This window comes from Bubalus bubalis, chromosome X (assembly GCF_019923935.1).
Source record: "Bubalus bubalis isolate 160015118507 breed Murrah chromosome X, NDDB_SH_1, whole genome shotgun sequence".
NCBI lineage: Eukaryota > Metazoa > Chordata > Mammalia > Artiodactyla > Bovidae > Bubalus > Bubalus bubalis.
Window position 1 is genome coordinate 50,989,201 of NC_059181.1, and position 21,808 is coordinate 51,011,008.

Genomic DNA, 21,808 nt, shown 5'->3' on the forward strand with positions numbered 1-21,808 from the left:
AGGAAGCAGTTCTTAGATAAAGTCACTGCGTGGAGGTTAACCTGCTGTGAAAGCTCAAAGAAGGTAGCAGTCACTAACAACTAACTAGTGCATCTGGGAGGTGGACTGCAGGAGACGGTGAGAGCCAGCCTCAGGGGGAGGTGACCTTTTCGCATGCGCGCAATCTTGGAACCCGGCAGAGCAGCGAGGGGGAGTGGCCAGGTTTCTGAGGGGTTGCTATGGCACCGAGGGGCCAGGGGAGGTTAACTGAACCCTTAAAACATTATTCCCTCCCCCACCCTCCGCTGCCTCGGCCGAGGGCCATTGTTCCCGGCAAAATGGTGTCAGTAATCCCCCTCTTGGACAGAGGCCTAAGTAAGGCTGAGGTGGGAGTGGGACTGGAGGTGGGAACAAAAACTACAATTCCCAGGGTACACCGCACCCGCCCGCGAGGCGCAGGGCACGTGCCCAGGCCTAGCGGTTACATGCCGTCAAAAATCCGTTTCATAGCTTCCCTTTTCCATCCCAGCTTTCGTGGTTGCCCAGCCCCCGCGCGCGCGCACTGCGGTCCTGGAGGGTAGGGGGTACATACTATGGCTATTGCCGTCGCAGCATAATCGGGAGACCGGTATTTGTAAATGTGTGCTTCGACTTCTAATCCCGAAGCCGGCAGGTATGGGTCTCGCGAGAAAAGTCGAGAGTTGGAAAAAGGGAGTTAGGGGTGGCGGGTGAAAAGATGCTGGCGAGTACCACATCTCGGCCGAGCGACCGCATTTAGAGGCATGTAGAGAACTGAGAATGGGCGGTGGGTATCTAGGAAGAAGTGTGTGCTTGGATTTTCTTTTGAAGGGAAGAGGGTAAAACAGCCGTGGAGAGCTTTTGAACACACAGGAGATGTCACGCGTGGTTCCCCACAGATTTTCTTTTTGGAAAAGAGCGAAGCCTTTCTCTTGACGAGCATCCCTCTCTCCCGCTGCGCTGAGAGTGGGAGAGGAGTGCGCACGCTCTAGTTGGGTAGCCACTCGGCACCTCGCTGCGATAGGGGCAGTTCGGAGTTGCGGCTGCTCCGTCTGCTTTCTCCGCCCCTCCCCCCTCCTTTCTTCCCCTCCCTTCCTCGCCCCCCTCCGTCCCCCTCTCTATCTGAATTCCCTGACTGGAGTACGCGTGCGCCTGCTCAGCTCCCGGGCAAGCGCGAGCTTGGGCTCGTACCCCGCTCCCTTAACCCCGCCCTCTCTTTACCTACCGGCGGTAGCTGGCCGGGTGGGCTCGCGCTGAGACGCTCGCGCGCGCACGCGCACACAACGCGGAGCGGAGCGCGAGACATCTAGGAGGGGAGTAAGAAGCATCTGAGGAGGCGACAGAGGAGGCGGTGTGTGTGTATCTGCGTGTTCTATGGTGTGGCTACTCGAGGGTCGAGCGGAGGCTTGAAAGAGGGCGAGGGAGAAGCGAAAAGAGTCTCCCTCAGCGAGAGCCTCTAATCTGGTGAGGGTCCCGAGCTGGCCGGGACGGTGGGAGTGAGGGAGGAGGCCGGGGGGCGTGTCTGGGATCCGGCTGAGAGATGAATGGGCCGGGGATGAATGGAGGGGAGGCAGCGGCGACCAAGAGTCTGTTCAGAGTAAGCGCGTTAGTGGGGGGCGGTTTGACCGAGGCAGGGTGATTGCAGTCGCCGAGACGTGTGGGACGAGGCCCGGCTCGGGTCGTTAAGAGTTGTCGGAGCTGCTTTCGGTGTGAGCCAACAGGCTGAGAGGAAAATTCGGAGGGGAAAAGTGGGGAAGGGCCGGTTTGAGGTTGAGGTACCTTTTTTTTTTTTTTTTTTTTTTGTCTTTTTCGTTGAGGAGTGACAACTTTGGGAGTTTATGGGAGACTAGGGGATGGGGGGGGCGGGAAGGTGAGGCGGTTACGTGAGGGGACCGGGTGACGGTTGACAAAAAACTGAGTGATCATTTAAGTGAGATTGGAGCTACTGAAAGCGAGGATCGCGTCGGGTTTTGGAAGTTGAGTTTCAGTGTATGAGGGAAAGTGAATTTAATTTAGAGATTCAGTTGATGTGTGAAGGTCGATAGGACTGTATTCGTGTGGGGAATGCTGCTGGATGGTTGTGTTAATGGGTTAGGTTCAAGGAGATTGAGAGGTGTTATTTGGGAACGGTGTGTTCTGTGACTGATCGGATGGGAAGGAGATGGTACGGTGAGGTTAGTATGAAAGTGGTGAACTGTACTGTACGAGGTTTTGTCTAGTTAAGAATGGTGAAACATTTATGTAGTGGGTTGTGGGTGAATATCCTGCACGTGTGTATCTCCCTATCTTGAGACTTGATAGATCTTGTTAAAATGAGATTGAACCCTCAAAACAGATGCAAGTGGTATGGCTATTACTTCCTAAGAGTTACTGTGGACTGAAGCAATTGTATGATAAGTAGCTGAAGCAATTGTATGATAAGTAGCCTTTAAGTTGTGGAAATCTTCTGTATAGTGATGATTACACTCAATTTGGGGAGGCATTGTTACCTGTTTTTCATCTGTAGTAAATTGTAATACCAAGAGAACTTTTAAAGAGGTCTCCATATATGACAACAAAGCAGTAGATGTCTTCTAGACAGTCTCTATCGTTTGGGTTGATGAATTTAAAAATTGTTTTAAAGTCGGCACGCCAAAGGAAAGATACCTTGCATTAAAGGATTGCTAAAATACCTATTTTGAATGCTAAAATAATTATATGTGATTTTTTTCCCATTAATCTGAATTTACCTTGTTTGAAAATTGACACTTTTTGGCGTGAGTTTAAATAACTGCAGATTACTTGGACATGCTGTTCTCTAAATTCATATCTTCTGGTAAGGATGTCTTGTGATGGTCTCATTCTATTCTGGGTCAAGATTAATAGTTTATGGGTTTCCAACTTTTCATGCTTACTTTTTACAAACTTTAATCACATATTCATTTATCTTGGAAATATTGCAAATTTGAGAACTTTCCCATGCCCTTTTTCTTTTATTCTGCTTTGATGTTGGAAAGAGTGTAATCCTTGTTTTGGCTACCCAGAGTTTAAAAAGTTAATACTTCGTTCATATTCTCTTTGATTAAATGAATACTTAGTATACCAAGCAATAGAATAAAAGTATAAAAGCACCATGAAAGCCTGGAAATGTTGCACCAACTCTGGCAGGCAAGCTGGTCTCCCAGTTTCAAACTAGATGTTCCTGGAGTCGAAGAACATTCAAGTATTGAGGCAGGGAGTGTAAGCATGGTATATTTGGAGAATGGAATGAGATAAGGCTGGAATCTCAGGTTGAGGCTGGAGTGAAGGACTACCCTGCAGAGTTAGGCGCCTTTGACTATTTACCAAGGAGTGAATAGCTTAAGCAGATTTGTGGTGTTCATCTCTCTGGCTTTGCTTCTCATCCTGCCCCCCTCCCACCCCGAATCTGGAATTCTCTCTCTCTCCCTCCCATTAAGTTTTAATTCATTCTTTTTATATTGACCTCTGTCATTATTCATGAAAGCCTTTCCTGATCCCCCATTTTTCCTTTTCCCAGCATCCTCCATCAGGCTAGGTTAGGTGCCCCTCTTTAATGGTCCTATCACACCTTGTACATATTTTTATTACTGTACTTCTTTTGGGAAGCAGGCAGGAAAGTTATTTTCCTTTCCTGAGAAAGAAAACAAGGCTCAGAAAAATAAGACTCACCCTAGTAAGTCAGTGATCTATCCTGGAGTTCTGACTTCTAGGCCAGTGTTGATCCCTGTATCACAAGTCTACATTCATTGATGTAATTATTCTATAGTGTTTTAGGAGTTAAATTTTTGTAATGTGGACTTTACCTTTCTTCCCTAGGGGAATTTTCTTTCATTTAGGTGTCTGTCACTTAGCCAGGAAATGATAAAGCCAGTGGTTGCGCAGAATCAAAGTAGTCAGAAGTAAAGATGAGAACTAAATTTCCAGTCCAGTAATTTACTTAAAAATAAGGGAAGGCCTAAATTTTTGTGTGTATGTTTGTGTGTGAGGGGGGAGGGGTAGTGTGTAAGAAAAATCCCTTCCTTCCTCACTCTCCCGTCTTAGTATAAGTAGACCAACTCTGTTTGCAGATATACTTGATTATGTCTCTTGGCTAAAAACCAGAATACTTTCAGAGGGGTGGATCTTTTCCATTTTTGTTTGAGATCATAAAGTTTATGGTACTTTTAGGAGATATTTGATGACTGTAAAGAACATCTATAAAGGCATTCATACAGAAATTCCCAAAGCTTCAAAGTAGAATTTGATGCCAGTTTTTAAAATTTTTATTTATTTGTTTTATTTTTTGGCTGTGCTGAGTCTTCGTTACTTTCTCATTGTAGTGAGCCGGGGCTACTCTACGTTGCAGTGCAAGGGCTTCTCATTGTGGGGCACTGGCTCTAGGTGCACTGGCTTCCGTAGTTGCAGCATGCGGGTTCGGTAGTTGTGGCACACGGGATTAGTTGCTCTGTGGCATGTGGAATCTTCCTGGACCAGGGATCAAACCTGTGTCCCCTGCCAGTGGATGGCCAGCAGATTGCCATCCACTTTGCCACCAGGGAAGTCCTGATGCCAGTTTTAATTGTTTTGGTAGAGCTTCTTATGAGATATTTGGTTTGGAAAATGTTGAGATTAACTTACTGCAAAAGTGTATCTTTATTGCCCCTTCAAGGAATATATTATTTTTTTCATGAACTTTTTAGAAAATAGAAATGAAGAAATCTTCTGTGTTTTAACCTTATAACTTTCTATTGTGATAAAATTCACATAACATAAAATTTACTGTTTTGGAGTGTACAATTCTTAATTGCATTAAATACCTTAATAATGTTGCATATATAGTTCCAAAACATTTTCATCACCCGAAAAGGAAAGCCTATGCTCATTACGTATTCACTCCCCATTCCTCTTTTCCCCCAGTCCTTGGTCACCACTAATTTCCTGTCTTTATGGATTTGTCTATTCTAGATATTTCATATAATACGTAGCCTTTTGTGTCTGGATTCTTTCACTTTGCATATTTTTGAGATTCACTCACATTGTGGCATGTATCAGTACTTCATTCTTTTTTATGGTTGAATAATATTCCATTGTGCGGATATACTACAATTTGTTTATTCAAAGTGGACATTTGGCATTTTTCTCCCTTTTGGCTTTTGTGAACAATGATGTATGAGTATTTGTGTACAAGTTTTTGTTTGAACACCTGCTTTCACTTCTTTTGGATATGTACAGGTATGGTAATTCTATGTTTAACTTGTTAAGGAACCATCAAAATGTTTTCCACCATTTACACCTCCAATGTATAAGAGTTCTAATTTTTTTATATCTTCCCCAGCATTTGTTACATTTGGATTTTGTGTTTGTGTGTGTGTGTATGTGTGTGTTTTATGGCCATCTAGTGGGTGTTTTGTGATATCTCATTGTGGTTTTGATTCCCATTTTACTAATAACTAGTGCTGTGGAGCATCTTTTCATGTGCTCTTGTCTATTTAAATTTCTTCTTTTAAGAAACGTCTAAGTCCTTGCTCATTTTTACATTTGGTTATCTTTTTATTGTTGAGTTGTAAGAGTTTTTATAAAATATATTGTCAATACTAGAGCCTGATCAGACATATGATTATAAATTCTTTCCACTTTGTGAGTTGTCTTTTTACTTGTTTATCTATTTTCCAGTTTTATTGAGATAAAATAATGATTTGACTTACAGACATCATGAAATGATTACTGTAGTAGGTTTCAGTTCAGTTCAGTCATTCAGTCGTGTCCGACTCTTTGCAACCCCGTGAACTGCAGCACGCCAGGCCTCCCTGTCCATCACCAACTCCTGGAGACCACCCAAACCCATATCCATTGAGTCAGTGATGCCATCCAACCATCTCATCTTCTGTCTTCCCCATCTCCTCCTGCCCTCAGTCTTTTCCAGCATCAGGGTCTTTTCAAATGAGTCAACTCTTCACATCAGGTGGTGCACACCTATCATCTCATACAGATACAATGTTAAAGAAATAGAAAAAAATATTTTTTCCTTGTAATGGGAAGTCTTAGGGTTTATTCTCGTAACAACTTTCATGGAGACTTCCCTGGAGGTCCAGTGCTTAAAACTCCACGCTCTTAATGCATGGGGTATGGGGTCAATCCCTGTTTGGGGAATTAAGATCCTGCATGCCGTGTGGCATGGCCAAAAAACAAACCAAAAAATTTCATGTGTGACATACAACAGTACTAATTATTTTTTTCCATATATTATTATTCTTTTTTAAAATTTAAATTTATTTATTTTAATTGGAGGCTAATTACTTTACAATATTGTATTGGTTCTGCCACTCATCAACATGAATCCACCACGGGCGTACACGTGTTCCCCATCCTGAACCCCCCTCCCACCTCCCTCCTTATTTTTTATCATGTTAAATATTATATCCCTGGTGGTGGTGGTTTAGTCACTAAGTCATGTCCGATTCTTGCAACCCCATGGACTGGGAACCTACCAGGCTCCTCTGTCCATGGGATTCTCCAGGCAAGAATACTGGAGTGGGTTGCCATTTCCTTCTCCAGGGGATCTTCCCGACTTAGGAATCGAACCCAGGTCTCCTGCATTGCAGGCAGATTATAGCCCTAGTGCTTATTTATCTTATAACTAGAAATTTGTACTTTTTGACTGCCTTCAGCTAATTCCCCTTTCCCCTACCATCACCTCTGGTAGCCACAAATCTCATCTCTATTTCTATGAGTTTGTTTGCTTGTCTTTGAAGTATAATTGGCCTACAACACTGTGTTAGTTCCTGGTTCACAATATAGTGATTCAGTATTTCTATATATTGCAGTATGATCACCAAGATTAAGTCTAGTTCATCTGTCACCATACAAAGATAATACATAATTATCAACTATATTCCCCACACTGTACATTTCATATGTGTGACTCATTTACTTTGCAACTGGGAGTTTATACTTCTTAATCATTCTCACCTATTTCTCCCCTCCCTGCAGCCTTCTCCCCTCTGGCAAACACCTATTTGTTTTCGGTATCCGTGACTCTGTTTCTGTTATGTTTGTTCATTTGTTTTGCTTTTTTTCTCTGAATTATTTCACTTAGCATGATACCCTCTGGGTCCATCCATGTTGAAATGGCAAGATTTCATTATTTTTATGGCTGAGTAATATTCCATTGTGTGTATGTGTGGTGTGTGTATATCTATATCTATATCTATCTATTTATATACATACCTCATCTACTTTATCCATTTATCTGTTGATGGGCTCTTAGGTTGCTTCCATATCTTGGCTATTATGTATGATGCCATAATGAATATAGTGGTGCATATTATATGTTAAAATCAGTGTTTTTGTTTTCTTTGGATAAATACCCAGAAATGGAATTGCTGGATCGTATGATACTTCTATTTTTAATTTTATGAGAAATCTCCATATTGTTTTCCATAGTGGCTGTACTAGTTTACAGTTCTACCAACAGTGCATGACGTTTCCCTTTTTTCCACATCCTCACCAATGCTTGTTATTTGTTTTCTTTTTGATAATAGTCATTCTGACAGGTGTGAGGTGATATCTCATATGGTTTTAATTTGTATTTCCCTGATGATTAATGATGTTGAGCATCTTTTCATGTGCCTGTATGTCTCTTTTTACTTTCTTAATAGTGTTTTTTGGTGCATAAAAGTTTTGAAATTTGATGAAGTCCAATTTATTTTTTCTGTTGTTGCTTGTGCTTTGGGTGTCATATTTAAGAAACCACTGTCAAATCCAAGATCATGAAGGTTTATATTTTCTTTGAAGAGTTTTGTAGTTTTTGGCTTTAATATTTAGGTCTTTGATCCATTTTGAGTTAATTTTTGTATCTGGTATGAGATAAGAGTTCAACTTCATTCTTTTGCATATGGATTAACTTGAAGATTTTTAAACTATAAAATACATAATAGTACTATACATCTATGTTAAAGCTATTTGTGGTGATATTTAATCACTTGGTAGTTGTGGGGAAGAACTGTTTTTAAATGCATTTTGAAGGTCATGTCTTGTATTTGAAGTGTGGGGATTCTAAAACTCTTTGTGAATCAATGAGACTTTTATGATCAGGAAACTTCAGTATGGCAAACTAGATGATCCTTATGCTGCTGGGGCTGCTGCTGCTGCTGCTAAGTCGCTTCAGTTGTGTCCGACTCTGTGTGACCCCATAGACAGCAGCCCACCAGGCTCCCCTGTCCCTGGGATTCTCCAGGCAAGAACACTGGAGTGGGTTGCCATTTCCTTCTCCAACGCATGAAAGTGAAAAGTGAAAGTGAAGGTGCTCAGTTGTGTCTGACTCTGTGTGACCCCATAGACGGCAGCCCACCAGGCTCCCCCGTCCATGGGATTTCCAGGCAAAAGTACTGGAGTGGGGTGCCATTGCCTTCTCCGATCCTTATGCTAAAGTTACATAAGGGATTATTTCCCCCTTTGTTTTGTTTTTTGTTTTTTTGGCTACACCTCATGGCTTGTGGGATCTTAGTTCCCTGTCTAGGAATTGAACCCTCACATTCATCAGTGAAAGCATGGATTTCTAACCACTGGACCACCAGGGAATTTCCCATAAGTGATTTTTTATGTAAAGAATATTATTGTGGTTTTAGAATTGTTTGTGTAGGGTGAAATCTCTACTTAAAACTGGGGAAAAAAGTAGATTTAGTTTTTAATTACCAGAAATTGATATTAGGTTTATGCTAAAAGTAATTTATGTGTGTGTGTTGTATAGCTTATGTTTGTGAGCCAACTTCTTGATGAAAACATTTAACAGTTAGTACCTTGTGGAGACTTTTTACTTGTAGCTTGGGCTACATTCATCATATATTATTGGGATAATGTAAGATTATTTGAGTTTGGTTTCTTGTAAAAATGAGAATTAAAATTTAGCACAGCACAATTCTTAAACCTCAGCCTCTAGTTAAGTATAATTAAAATAGAGACAGTAATTAGAATTTTTAAATTAGAGGATGTGTTTTAATACAAGAATGAAAAATCTGCTTAATCAGTCTTAAGATCTATAAGGTGCTAGTTCAGCTCATTATATCCACTGCTACCCAGAGAATAATTTTTGTCCTGCTGGGCAATTGTGGCATTTCCATTGAATTCGTCTTTGATGGTGTCTTTCTGGCAAGAGAAAAAGCTCTTATTGAAGATGTGTATTTCATTTGCTAAGGAATGTTTCAAATACGCTGATAACTTATTCTGAATCTGTGAGTTACAGAATATGATTTACCCAGTGTACATGTAGGTTCTACCATTTATTCAACAAATATTTATTGTGTTCCTCCTGTATGCCTGGATTGATGTGCTGAGGATGGATGAAAGGAAGCAAAGCAGGCAATGGCCCTGCTATCTTTGAGCTTACATTACAGTGGAGGGCAACATATGGTCAGCAAATATTTCAGAAAATAAATGCTAAGAAGAAAAATTTTTAAAGAGTGTTGGGGTGTTGTGGGGAGCCTCTGGCTCACATGGTTATTTTGTAAGGCTTCTTTGAGAAGGTGACTTTGAACAGAGATCCAGATGTTAAAGAGTATCCCTTCTGGTATTATTTTGTTAAATTGTTAGTTTATCCTTTCTAAAATAAAGCTTTAGTTTCTTTCTCTTAAATGCTGGGTTTTTTTTTTGTTTGTTTGTTTGTTTTTAGTTAACTGCTTTATTTCTAAGGGGGGAAAAAAAAGAAAACAACAGGTACATTTCTTATGAGAAGAGACAATGTTCCCGAATAGAACTGTCGGAACTGTCATTGGAGTAGAGGTCAGCCTGGATTCTGGTCTTGCCTTAGTATAATCTTTTGCAAGTCTGTATGTTTCCTTATTTGTTACTAAACAAAAGCACTACCTATTTAGCAGGGTTTCTTTGCAAATTAAATGAAACAATATACTTTGTAAATTATACAACTACATGTGAAATGCAATGTATCCTATTCATCTATTTTTGGAGTCAATTGAGACATGTTTTCTGACCAGTTTAAAGCTTTTACCAGTCCCTCCCCATCTGGTAAATTTTAGCACCAAATGTCTAAACTCATCGATTAATCAGAAGGGGTTGGGTTCTTTGAAAGTGGTAGTGTGGTAAAAATTATGTTGGATTTGAAGCTAGAAAACTTGGGTTCCAGAATTCTGCCTTTACTTACTAGCTCTGTGACAGGCAAGACACTAAACTTCTTTGAGCCTTCTTAATTTTCAGAATTCAGGCAAATACCAAGTAGCTCTCAGGGTTGTTGTTAGGAGTAATGAGTTAAATAGATGAACTTCTTTTGAAAACTGTAAAGCGAGATTTGATAAACTTTCTCCATAAAGGACCAGATAGTGAATATAGCATTTTAGGCTTTGTGGGCCATGGAATCTCTTTTGCCACCACTCAGCTCTTCTGTGTAGCAGTCATAGATATATATAAATGATGAGAGTGGCTGTGTTCATAACTGCTATTCATGAACACTGAAATGTGAATTTTGAATAATTTTCATGTCATGAAATACCATTTTTCTTTTGATGTTTTTCAACCATTTAAAAATGTAAAAATCTTTCTCAACTTACCTGCTTCACAGAAACAGGCTGGGAGGTAAGGTAGGTTTGGCCTGAGGGCTGTATATAGTTTGGTTACCACTGTTGTAAAGGATTAAACTGAATAAAGTGGTAATTAGGGATTAAGGGTAGGTGATTGGTAGATAGAGATTGTTTAAGGAAGATGGAGATGATTTAGATTCTTTTTCTAATGTGGATCCAGAAATATTTTCACATAAAATGAGCATCTTTAATTGAGGGAATGACCTTGCCAAACAAAACTGGAAGATGCAAATGAGGAAGAAGACGGTTATAAACTCCCAAGGGCTGTGATGTGGTTATCTAATGTATGTATCTGTACAGTTCAGGATTATGTATAGTGTGTACATGTGGCTCCAAATTATGTGTGGCCCTATATTGATTTGCCAGGTTGGCACTAGTGATAAAGAACCTGCCTGCCAGTGCAGAAGACGTTAAGAGATGGGGGTTCTATCCCTGGGACAGGAAGATCCCCCGGAGGAGGGCATGGCAACCCACTCCAGTATCCTTGTCTGGAGAATCCCATGGACAGAGGAGCCTGGTGTGCTAGGATTCATAGTGTCACAAAAAGTCAGACACAATTGAAGTGATTTACACACACACACACACACACAAGTGGATTTGGGAGTCATTTGCCTGGGTTTAATTTTGTCCTTGGTTTTTACTAGCTGTGTAATCTTAGGAAAGTTTAACTTAATTTTTTGAGCCTAGTTTTCTCAGTTGTAAAATGGGGATAATTTTATCTTAAGATTCTTACGATTACATGAGAAAATGCATGAAAGGACTTAGAGTGCTTAGCCCAAAGCATTCAGTAAGTGTTAACTGATAATATTTATTTGGATATAAGTTGTACATACCTAATTTGTTTTGTCCTTCCTTCAGTTATTTTAAGAAATTATAATATCTTTAACTGGTTCTTGGTACAGGTTATTGATGGACAATTCTGCTTTTATGAATTAAAATAATACAGAGGTAGATTAAAATCTTCAAGTCCTCCTTTACCCAATTTCCTGCCCTCCCAGTGGGTAATCATTATTAAGAGCTGAATATGAACTTGTACAGTCCTTTTTCTCTGTATTTACATGTATATGTATGTGCATATGCAAAGAAAATGTATTTTATGACTTATTTTTTTCCCAAAGAGTATGTGTTAAGGCTTTCATGTAAGTATATGTATGTTGACTTTGTTCTTTTTAAAGGAGACATAGTATTTCATACTACATGCTTCTTTAACCACTAGAATCAGTTTACAGCATATCCTTCCAGTCTTTTTAATATGCATTTACAGATATATGAGTACATTTAGAAACATAAAGTTTTGTTTGTTTTTATATATGTGTGTATATATATATATATATATAACATATGTATATATGATATATAGATGTATGTGTTGTACAACTTACTTTTCTCAACAGTATATATATATGTGTGGGAGACTTTTTATACATCTGTATAACCATTTCTCAGTTTTTAAACAGATGCATATTATTATGTAGTACATTTTTATTTCACCTTTCTTATGGATGAATATGTACATTTTATTCATTTTTTTGCTGTTACAAACAATAAAAAGCCCTTCAGTAAAAAAATCCTTGCATATACATATTTGTACACATACAGGAATATTTGTCATGTAAGTACTAAGAAGTGGAATTGTTGGATGACAAGTATGCGCTAGATATTTGGAATTTGCCATATGAAAAGGCTGTTCCAGTTTATTTGTCAACAGTGCATGGTGTGCTAAATTTCTCACACACTCAAAATGTGATAGTAACAGATAATGTAATTTTCTCTCACCTAATAGACAAAAAATGATATTGAATTGTTTGAATTTGCATCTCCCTGCTTACTAAGGAGTTTGAGCCATCCCTCTGCCATGCATGTATTGTCTATTTATGTTTCTTATTACTGATTTTTTAGTTCTTTATATATTCTGGATATTAATGCTTTGCTATGCATGTTGCAGATGTTTGCTTCCAGTCCCAGTCTGTTGCTTACCTAGTTCATGGTCAGATGGCCAAATGTATTTTTTTGTCATTGTTATTAATGGTCTTCCTATTTTTATCTTTTTAAGAAAGTCTTTCTTCAGGTTAGAAATATATTCTGCCATATTTTTTAATAGTTACATAGTTTTTTTTTATGTTTAGCTCTTTAATCTATCTGAAATTTATCTTTGTGACTGGTTTTAAGTGGGCTTTAACTTCTTCCCCCTGAATGGATAGCCAGTTAGTCTGACATCATTTATTATGCTATCTATTCCTCATAAATTTGAAATCCATCTTTACCACGGAGTACCTTGCTATACATACATGTGTCTGTTTCTCTACTGATTGTTCTCCATTAGTCCAGTTGTGTATTTCTGTGATGAAAGCACATTGTTTAACTTACTATAGCTAAAAGTATTATTTGGTAAGGCAAACTCGCATTGTTCTTCAAAATTTTCTTGGCTTTCCTTGTACTCTTTTCAAATCAATTTGTCAGTTTGGGACAAAAACATCTCTTTGGGATTTCTGTTGGACTTACATTGAATTTGGAATAATCTCAGAGGAGGGTTTCTGAAGATGCTAATATTGGGTCTTTCAAACAAAGAAAGGTGTATCTTATGTACTTCAGTAAAAATTTTAGTCTTCTTTATATAGGTGTTACATATTTCTTTTTGAGTTTATTCCTAGATTAATATTTTATAGCTCTGTTGCTCTTATGAGTATGTGTGTATATACATACATACATATATATATATATATATATATAAAAATATATATATAGTAATTGCAGTGACCTGCTTTCTTTCAGGACACCCTTCCTGCCCTCTCCTGGTGCCATCTTCCCCTGGAGCCCTTACCTTAGGATAGTTGTTTTTTAAATTATATTTTCTAATTGATTATTGCTGATGTGTATCAAAGGTATTGATTTATTTTTTTGATTTTGCATTTAATGTTTCTATTGACCTTTGTTGTTAGTTCCTATCATGTTTTTTTTAGTTGAATTTGCGTAAATTTTCTAGACAGATATTCATATAATCTGCAAGTTTTGAGTTTTGTCTCTTACTTTCCAGTATTTGTATGACATGTTTTATTTCCTTAAGTGTTAGCAGTGATAATAGCAATTCTTGGTTTATTCCTGACTCTATTGTTTATGTGAAAGAATCTGCTTAACCTCACTCATGAGATAAATGCTAATTGAAACCACACTGTGATTCCTGTTTAAAACCTTTCAGAGTGTTAAAAATCAAAATGTTTGACTGCACCTTTTTTTGTTGTTGTCAAGGCTCTGGAGTAAAAGACACTTTCACACATTGCTGGTGGGAGTTTAAATCAGTACAATGCTTGTGGCACACAGTTTGGCAGCATTATATAAAGATACACATGAATTTTGTGTACTCTTACTGATATATTAGTGTATTTCAATAAAAGGTAAATGTGCAAATTTCCTTTGAGCCAGCAATCCCACTTCAGGGAATTTACATTCACACACAATACACACATGTATATACACAGACATACATATATGTGAAATGAAATATTCAATTTTGTCTGTCATAGCAAATAATCAAATACTATTGCTATATAGATATAAAAATAAGAATGAAGGAACCTCTGTGTACTGACCAGGAAAAAAGTATTTTAAGTTATTCTGTCTATAAAAAATGCTTGATATGTACTATGCTACTTTTCATGTAGAAAAGGAGAGAGAACATATATTTGCTTATTTGCCCTAAGAAACTCTGGAGAGCTACAGAAAATCTAATGAGTGGTTATTTGTGGAGAGAGTTGGGGGGAATTGAATGGATAGGAAACAGATTTGGGAGTAAACCTGTTCATTATATACCTCTTTCTTTGATTTTTGAATCTTATGGTTATATCTTAAAATTTAAATTTAAAATGATTTCTTGAATTATTTCAGCTCTTCCAAGGACATTTTCTCTTGTTCTTTCTCTTCTGTGTTATATAGGTTTTCTTCAAATGGCTGCCCCTTGATTCTGTTTGTCGTAAATAACGAACTAGTAGAAGGGCTGACTGGGAGTTCTGTGTTTCTAGGCAGGGATGTCAACTGGTTTCGGGGGGAGTGTGTGGGCAGCTGGCTTTTACACTTGGAGGGCCCAAATGCCAGAGGGCAGAGGGCTTTGTACTCGGGTGCCCTTATTCTTCCTTGCTGTTGTTCATTCTTGCTAGTTTGTTGAATTTGGTATTGTGTATGCAGGAATTTATTTTGGGGGGAGAGTTCATCAACTGTCATAATTCAGAGCTTCAGTTAATCCATGTATTTAGCCTGTTCTCATTTTAGCCCTCTTTAGGATCAGTCTTCTTTGAGTGTGGAACCCCTCTGGGGTTTTGCCCTGTAAGTCTGCTTCCTCCTGGGTTGGAACCCTTTCTATTTCATATTTTAGGTTGTAGCATTCCTTTGATTTGTATTATCAGCCAGTTCTTTCTTGTCTGCTTTCTGTCATAAATTGTTGAAATCTTGTATTTGCTATGCCATTTTCCATTCCTGTCCTTAACTTGTAATTTTACTTCTGTACTCTTACCATCACTTTTTCAGAGTCTTGGAAAGTACAAGAGATATAGGTGTTCAGTTCATTGTCTTGAACTAGAAGTCAACAGCGGTATATTTTAAGATTGTAAAACTATAGGCTCCTTGAGGACAAAGACTGACTTTTGTTCTTTTAGCCACAGAACCTAACCCGGTGCTTGGCACTTAGAGTGTTTATTGGTATGAACACACGTGTATGAGAGAGACAATTGTTCTTGGAAAATTTTATTATATAATTCTCATTCCTTATTTAAAAAAATATATTTGTTAATTGATTTGGCTGTGTTGGGACTTAGTTGCGGCATGCAGGATCTTTGTAGCCTCATGCAGGATCTTTTCGTTGCTGTGCACAGACTCTCCAGTTGTGGCACATTGGATTAGTAGTTGTGGTGTGCAGACTTAATTGCTCTGCAACATGTGGAATCTTAGTTCCCCAACCAGGGATCAAACCCAAGTCCCCTGTATTACAAAGAGGACATGTAACCACTGGACCACCAGGGAAGCCACATTTCTGGCTATTTACAGATTCAGTGTTACAGTTGCTGGTTCCAAAATTTGAAGAAATTACTGAGTCACTGTTTGACTAAATACTGATTGTATGCTGGATTTCCCATGGATACAACCATGATATGCTTACGGGGGGAAATTATCTTGAGCTTTTAACTGAAATGCTCCAAGCTTGTATATCAAATATATTGAAGGATTAGATACAGGACACAGATTTGTGAGATTTTCCCTATAGAGGCTTTCTCTATAGAAGTGCTTTTGTGATTGTCTTTATGCATATTCCTAGGGCTTAAATCAATATGTTATCATTATATGAAGGAAAAAATGGTCACATGTAGGTTATGATACATAGCTGTTGTACTCGGTAAATAAATTTCAGGTTTGAGGCCTGATTTTCAATCCCTTGTCACTGAGCTATGTTTCTGCACTGCTGAGTGTGGAAGAGATATTATCCTGATCGTATCCCTTTAGCAATGCCACCATGGTTTCTTACTGGAAAGGTTTAAAAGAACGTATTATATACTTTTCAGCCTTACTAAATAGTCTTCTGAAAAATCATTTTATGTTTTCTTGAGTATTGTTGAGTTGTGCTTTAGTATAGTGCTGTGCCCCTAGGGGTTAGTTAAGAGGTAGGAAATAAAAGCTTCCATTTATTTATTTATTTATTTATTTTTTATATTGTGCTGGGCACCGTGTTAAGTACTTTACATGTATATTTCCATTTTATTTTCATGATAGTCCTGTGAGATTTTACAAATGAAATAAAAAATGAACAAGGTTAAGTAATTTGCCCCAAGTCTCTGAGGAGTGAGAGGCAGAACCATGATTGATTCCAGATTTCTCCCACTCCGAAGCCTGAGTTCTGAAACTCTTTTTTATGGTTACGTAGCTATTGGGTGGAGAAGGCGATGGCACCCCACTCCAGTACTCTTGCCCGGAAAATCCCATGGACAGAGGATCCTGGTGGACTGCAGTCTATGGGGTCGCGAAGAGTCGGACACGACTGAGCGACTTCACTTTCACTTTTCTCTCTCATGCATTGGAGAAGGAAATGGCAACCCACTCCAGTGTTCTTGCCTGGAGAATCCCAGGGACGGTGGAGCCTGGTGGGCTGCTGTCTATGGGGTCGCACAGAGTCGGACACGACTGAAGTGACTTAGCAGCAGCAGCTATTGGATACATGATAAAAAGGCCACTGATACACACTGCTTAGTGAAGTTCTTTACCTGTTTTTTAAAAGTTTGTTTTTCTTATTCATTGTTTACCCTTAGGCCACCAGCTATTACATTTTATTGTTATCAGGTCTTTTCCCTTCAGACCAATGATTCTTAACCCAAGAGGCCAGGCAGAAGATGAGAGTGGTTAGAATGGGGTGGTGGGGGGTGGTGGGGGAGGTAGAGAGTATAGTTTTAAAAAGGTATATTTGATATTATGATGGCTTTGATTTTAGTCACAATATTGAAGATTCTTAAAGGACATATTTTATTGAGATATAATTTATATATCATAAAATTCACCAGTATAAGTGTCAGTGGCTTTTAGCAAATTTATCCAGTTGTATAACCTTGATTGCAATCTAATTTTAGAACATCTTCATCACCCCCGAAAGTTTTCTTGTGCTAGTTTGCAGTCAGTCCAGTTCCTATGCCCCAGCCTAAGGCAGCAAGTAATCTATTTCCTGTCTCTCTAGATTTGCATTTTCTAGACAATACATATAAATAAATGTAACCATGCAGTATGTGGTCTTCCCTCTGGCTTCATTCACCTAGCATAATATTATCAAGGTTCATCCTTACTGTTGCATGTATCAATACCTCCTTTCTTTTTATTGCCAAATAATATTGCATTGCATGAATATAACACATTTTTGTTTATCCAGCTGTTGTTAGACATTTAAATTGTTTCCACCTTTCAGCTATTGTGAGTAGTGCTGCTGTGAACACTTATGTATAAGTTTTTATGTGGACATAAGTTTTCCTTTCTCTTGGGTAGACAGTATTCATATAGTAACTCCATGTTTAACTTGTTGAAGAACTGCCAGACTCGGTTCCATTTTACATTCCCACCAGCAGTGTATTAGGGGTCTATTTTCTCTATATCCTTAGCAACACTTGTAACTGTCTTGTCTTTTTTATTGTAATCTTCATGGTATGGAATAGTATTTGATTGTGATTTTTATTTGTATTTCTCTAATGAGTGGTCCACCTTCTCAGTTTTCTTTTATCACTTGTATTTCTTTTATCACTTGTACCTCGGTACAGTATGATTTCATAATTTTATTGCATAACTCAGAGTCCCTAGAATTTAATGTTTTCTTCTGAGAGTTTTGTAGTTTTAGCTCTTAAATTTAAGTCCATGTTCCACTTTGAGTTCATTTCTTGTATGGTGTGAGATAAGAGTCCAACTTCATTCTTTTGTATGTGGATATCCAGTTGTCCCAATACATTTTTTGAAAGACTCTTCTTTTCCCATTGAATTGTCTTGACCTCTCCATTGAAAAGCAGTTGATCAGACTCTCAATTCTATTCTACTGATCTATATACACTTATTCTGTTCATTTCTAATTTAATTATTTTGTGGTAGGAGAGTATACTTTGGTTTCAGTTCTTTTAAATTTTTTGAGATTTATTGCATAGTACATGATCTGGAGATTTTTCCATGTGTACTTGAAAAGAATGTGTATTTTGTTTTTGCTGGGTGGAGTGTTCTATAGATGGCAGTTAGTTCAAGTTGATTGATAGTATTGGTCAAGTTTTCCAGATTCTTGCTTATTTTATGTCTAGTTTATCTCCCCAGTAGTGAGAATAGGGTATTAAAATCTCCTACTATTACTACTGAATTATTTCTCTCTTTGGTTTTGTCAGTTTTTATTTAATATATTTTGGGCTTCTGTTGTTAGATGTGTATATGTTTATAATTGTTACATTGTCCCGATGAATTAATCTTTCCATGCTTATAAAGTGTTCTTTGTTTTTAGTAATATTTTTTGTCTTAGGGGTTGGTTTTTAAGACTAAAGGAACACTCATTTCCTCATCTCTCTTCTTTGCTGCTTCTTATTCCATGGTTTGGGAAACCAGGTGACCAGACATTATAACTATAGTTATTATACCAGGGCAGCACTACTTGCCCCTCTATTTTTATATTAGGGTTCTGAGTGAGATTTCATATTTTTTTAAAAAAAGAGGTTCTGCCATTAAAAAATCTTGAAGGCTTTTCCAACTTAAATTCTTTAATTTTTTTTTTAACCTGTTTTTGTCTGCTTAGCAGCAGCAGCAGCAGCAGTCCTTTTGTCTTACTTATGGATCTTTGCTTTTGAGGTTTCTGAATAAGTTACCTTTAGTTAGGTGAAGTGGATAGAGTTAGTCTTAAGAATGTCCAATCTGAAATGTTAACATTTGGGGATGTGAGTGAAGGGTATACTAGATTCTTTGTATATTCTTGCACGTCTTTTTCCAAGTCTAAAAATAAGTTAAAAATATCTCTACCTAAATGAGGCATTGTTAGTTACCTTTTCCCACTTGCAGGTAATACTAGTCTTACTGACTTTCAAAATCTATTGATTTCACAGTGTAACCTCATGTAGCACATCATGAGCTATTAGTTTCTTAGCTCTGTCCTAGTTGTGTCATCTGATAGGCAAATTTCTAGGAGTTAGCATAGACTCTTCCTGTTCCTTCACAATCATATTCATTCAGATAGTAAATCTTGTATTTAGTACTTCGTCAATATATCTTGCCTCTTGACACTATTTTCACTCAAACCTCAGCAACTCTTCCTTGGATTATTACAGTAGCTCTCTAACTGATCTTGTTTTTCATTGTATATCGTAGAAATCCTTGGTGACTATCTGTCTCTTTGTCCTCATCTTCCTGCTTCTAGTATTGCTGTGCTTTGTCGTTCAGTCATGTCCAACTCTTTGTGACCCCATGGAGTGTAGCCTGCCAGGCTCCTTTGTCCATGGGGATTCTCCAGGCAAGAATACTGGAGTGGATTGCCATGCCCTCTTCCAGGGGATCTTCCCAACCCAGGGATTGAACCCAGGTCTCCCGCATTGCAGATGGATTCTTTACTGTCTGAGCCACCAGGTCTAGTATTGCTAGTGAATTGTTTATATACTTGTTCTGCTATTTCATGAATTTGCTTGTCATCTTCTCTCTGCTTGGATGAGTTAATTTTCTTTCTTTGAGACTCAGTTCAGGCATCTTTTCCAGGAAGCGTACTTAACCTGGACTCCCAAGAGTCCAACTTCATTCTTGTGTATGTAGACATCCAGTTGTCCTAGCACCATTTGTTGAACAGAGTTTTTTCCCCATTGAATTGTCTTGGCACCCTTGTTGGAAATCAGTCGACCACAAATATTTGTGTTTATTTCTGGACTCTATTTTTATTCCACCTATCTATCCATCTATCCTTATGCTGGTACCACACTGTCTTAATACTGTAGCTTTATAGTAGGTTTTAAAATTGGAAAGGTTGAGTCCACTAGCTCTGTTCTTTTTCAGGTTTGCTTGAACTTAGCTATTCTGGGACCCTTGAAGTTTTATATGAATTTTAGGATCAGCTTGTTAAAGAAACCAACTGGAATTTTGATAGGAATTATGTTGACTGTATAGAACAGTTTAGGATATTTCACCCAATTTTGTTTGTTTTAGTTTAGAGTTGTTTTTCTTCAGTTTTTCAGATTTGTTATTGTATATTTTTGGTTTAACATGACAAATTCTGCCTTCTAGATTATATAATATCATAACAGATATACATGCTTAACTTTGTGATGTATGTTTGTGGAGAGAAGGAAAGAATTTTCTTATTGGTTTGACCATTCATTTGAAAAACCTTTTAAACAGTTTTCCCTTATATGTTTCACATATTTCCACATGTTCTTTGTGGAAAATGTTAGAAAATACAGAAAAGCAGAAAGAAAAAAAGTCCATAATTCCACCATTCAGAATTAACATCATGTGTATGTGTAACGAAAGTTTGTTGTATATATTTCTTTTTTCATTTAACCATATGACATATGGGGAATGTCTTTTCATCTCGCTACTACAGTGTTTTTAAAATGCTGTATCCTATCTCATTTTGAAATACTTAATTAAACCCCTATTATGCTTATATTTAGTTATAGTTTTGCCAAATTATAAGTGCTGTAATGAATGTCTTTACAGTTAAATCTTTGCACAGATTCTTGACTATTTTCTATGACAAGTTCCTATGAATGGAATTGCTGGTTCAAGAGGATACATATTTTAAGTCTTTCTTGCCATTTTTAAATAGTATGTGTTAGTATTTGATAGTAGTTAAAATCTTCCTACTGAAATATGAAGGCAAGCTCAATAAACAAGTATAATATTTGCATTATTCAAAACTACTATTGGATGTTCATGGTAGCATTATTCACAATAGTTAAAAGGTGGAAACAATCCACTGACTAGAAGAATGGATAAACAAAATGTGTTATATACACATAATGGACTATTATTATTCAACCTTAAAAAAGAATGAAATTCTGATACATGCTATATTTTATATATTTATATATATATATCTCTCTCTCTCAATGAAACTTGAGAATATTATGCCAAATGAAATATGCCATACACAAAAGGACAAATATTGTATGAGTCCTTACATGAAGTACCTAGAATAAACAAATTCACAAGGACCTAAAATAGAATAGAGACTACCAGGGTCTGGGGTGATGAGGAATTATTGTTTTAATAGATTTCAGTTTGGAAGGATGCAAGAGTTTTGGAAATGGATAGTAGTGATGACTACACAGCATTGTCAGAGTATTTAATGCCACTGAATTGTACACTTAACAATGATTAAATTTTGCCACAATAAAAAAATCTATGGATTAGTTCCAGAATTTTAGAAAAAACCACCTACTGAGAAATTATGTGCTGTTTTTGCTTATTGTGTGTATTATGTGTGTGCATGTTTAGCCGTGTCCGACTCTTTGTGACTGCATGACTGTAGCCTGCCAGGCTGCTCTGTCCATGGAATTCTCCAGGCAAGAATGCTGGAGTGTTGCCATTTCCCTTCTCTAGGAGGTCTTCCCAACCCAGGGATTGAACCATGGTCTCCTGCATTGCAGGCAGATTTCTTTGCCATCTGAGCCACCAGAGAAGCCTATTTTGTGTATTACCTTGTAGCTAAGCAAATTCAAGGTTTGGATACTTGCTTTAAATATGATAGATTCATAGAAGGGGCTGAGAACTTGGTT

The 21,808-nt window shown here is 37.8% G+C and overlaps 1 protein-coding gene across 4 annotated transcripts in view; it reads left to right on the plus strand.

Annotated features, from left to right (window-relative positions):
* The first annotated feature begins 340 nt into the window (after nt 1-340).
* Nucleotides 341-21,808, plus strand: part of WNK3 (WNK lysine deficient protein kinase 3) — a 177,668-nt gene continuing 156,200 nt past the window's right edge. Inside the window, exon 1 of one of the 4 annotated variants that reach the window (XM_044937226.1) lies at nt 341-652. The gene's annotated coding sequence lies outside the window, so the exon portion shown is untranslated. The other 3 variants (XM_044937225.1, XM_044937227.1, XM_006068993.3) reach the window with 3 other exon arrangements.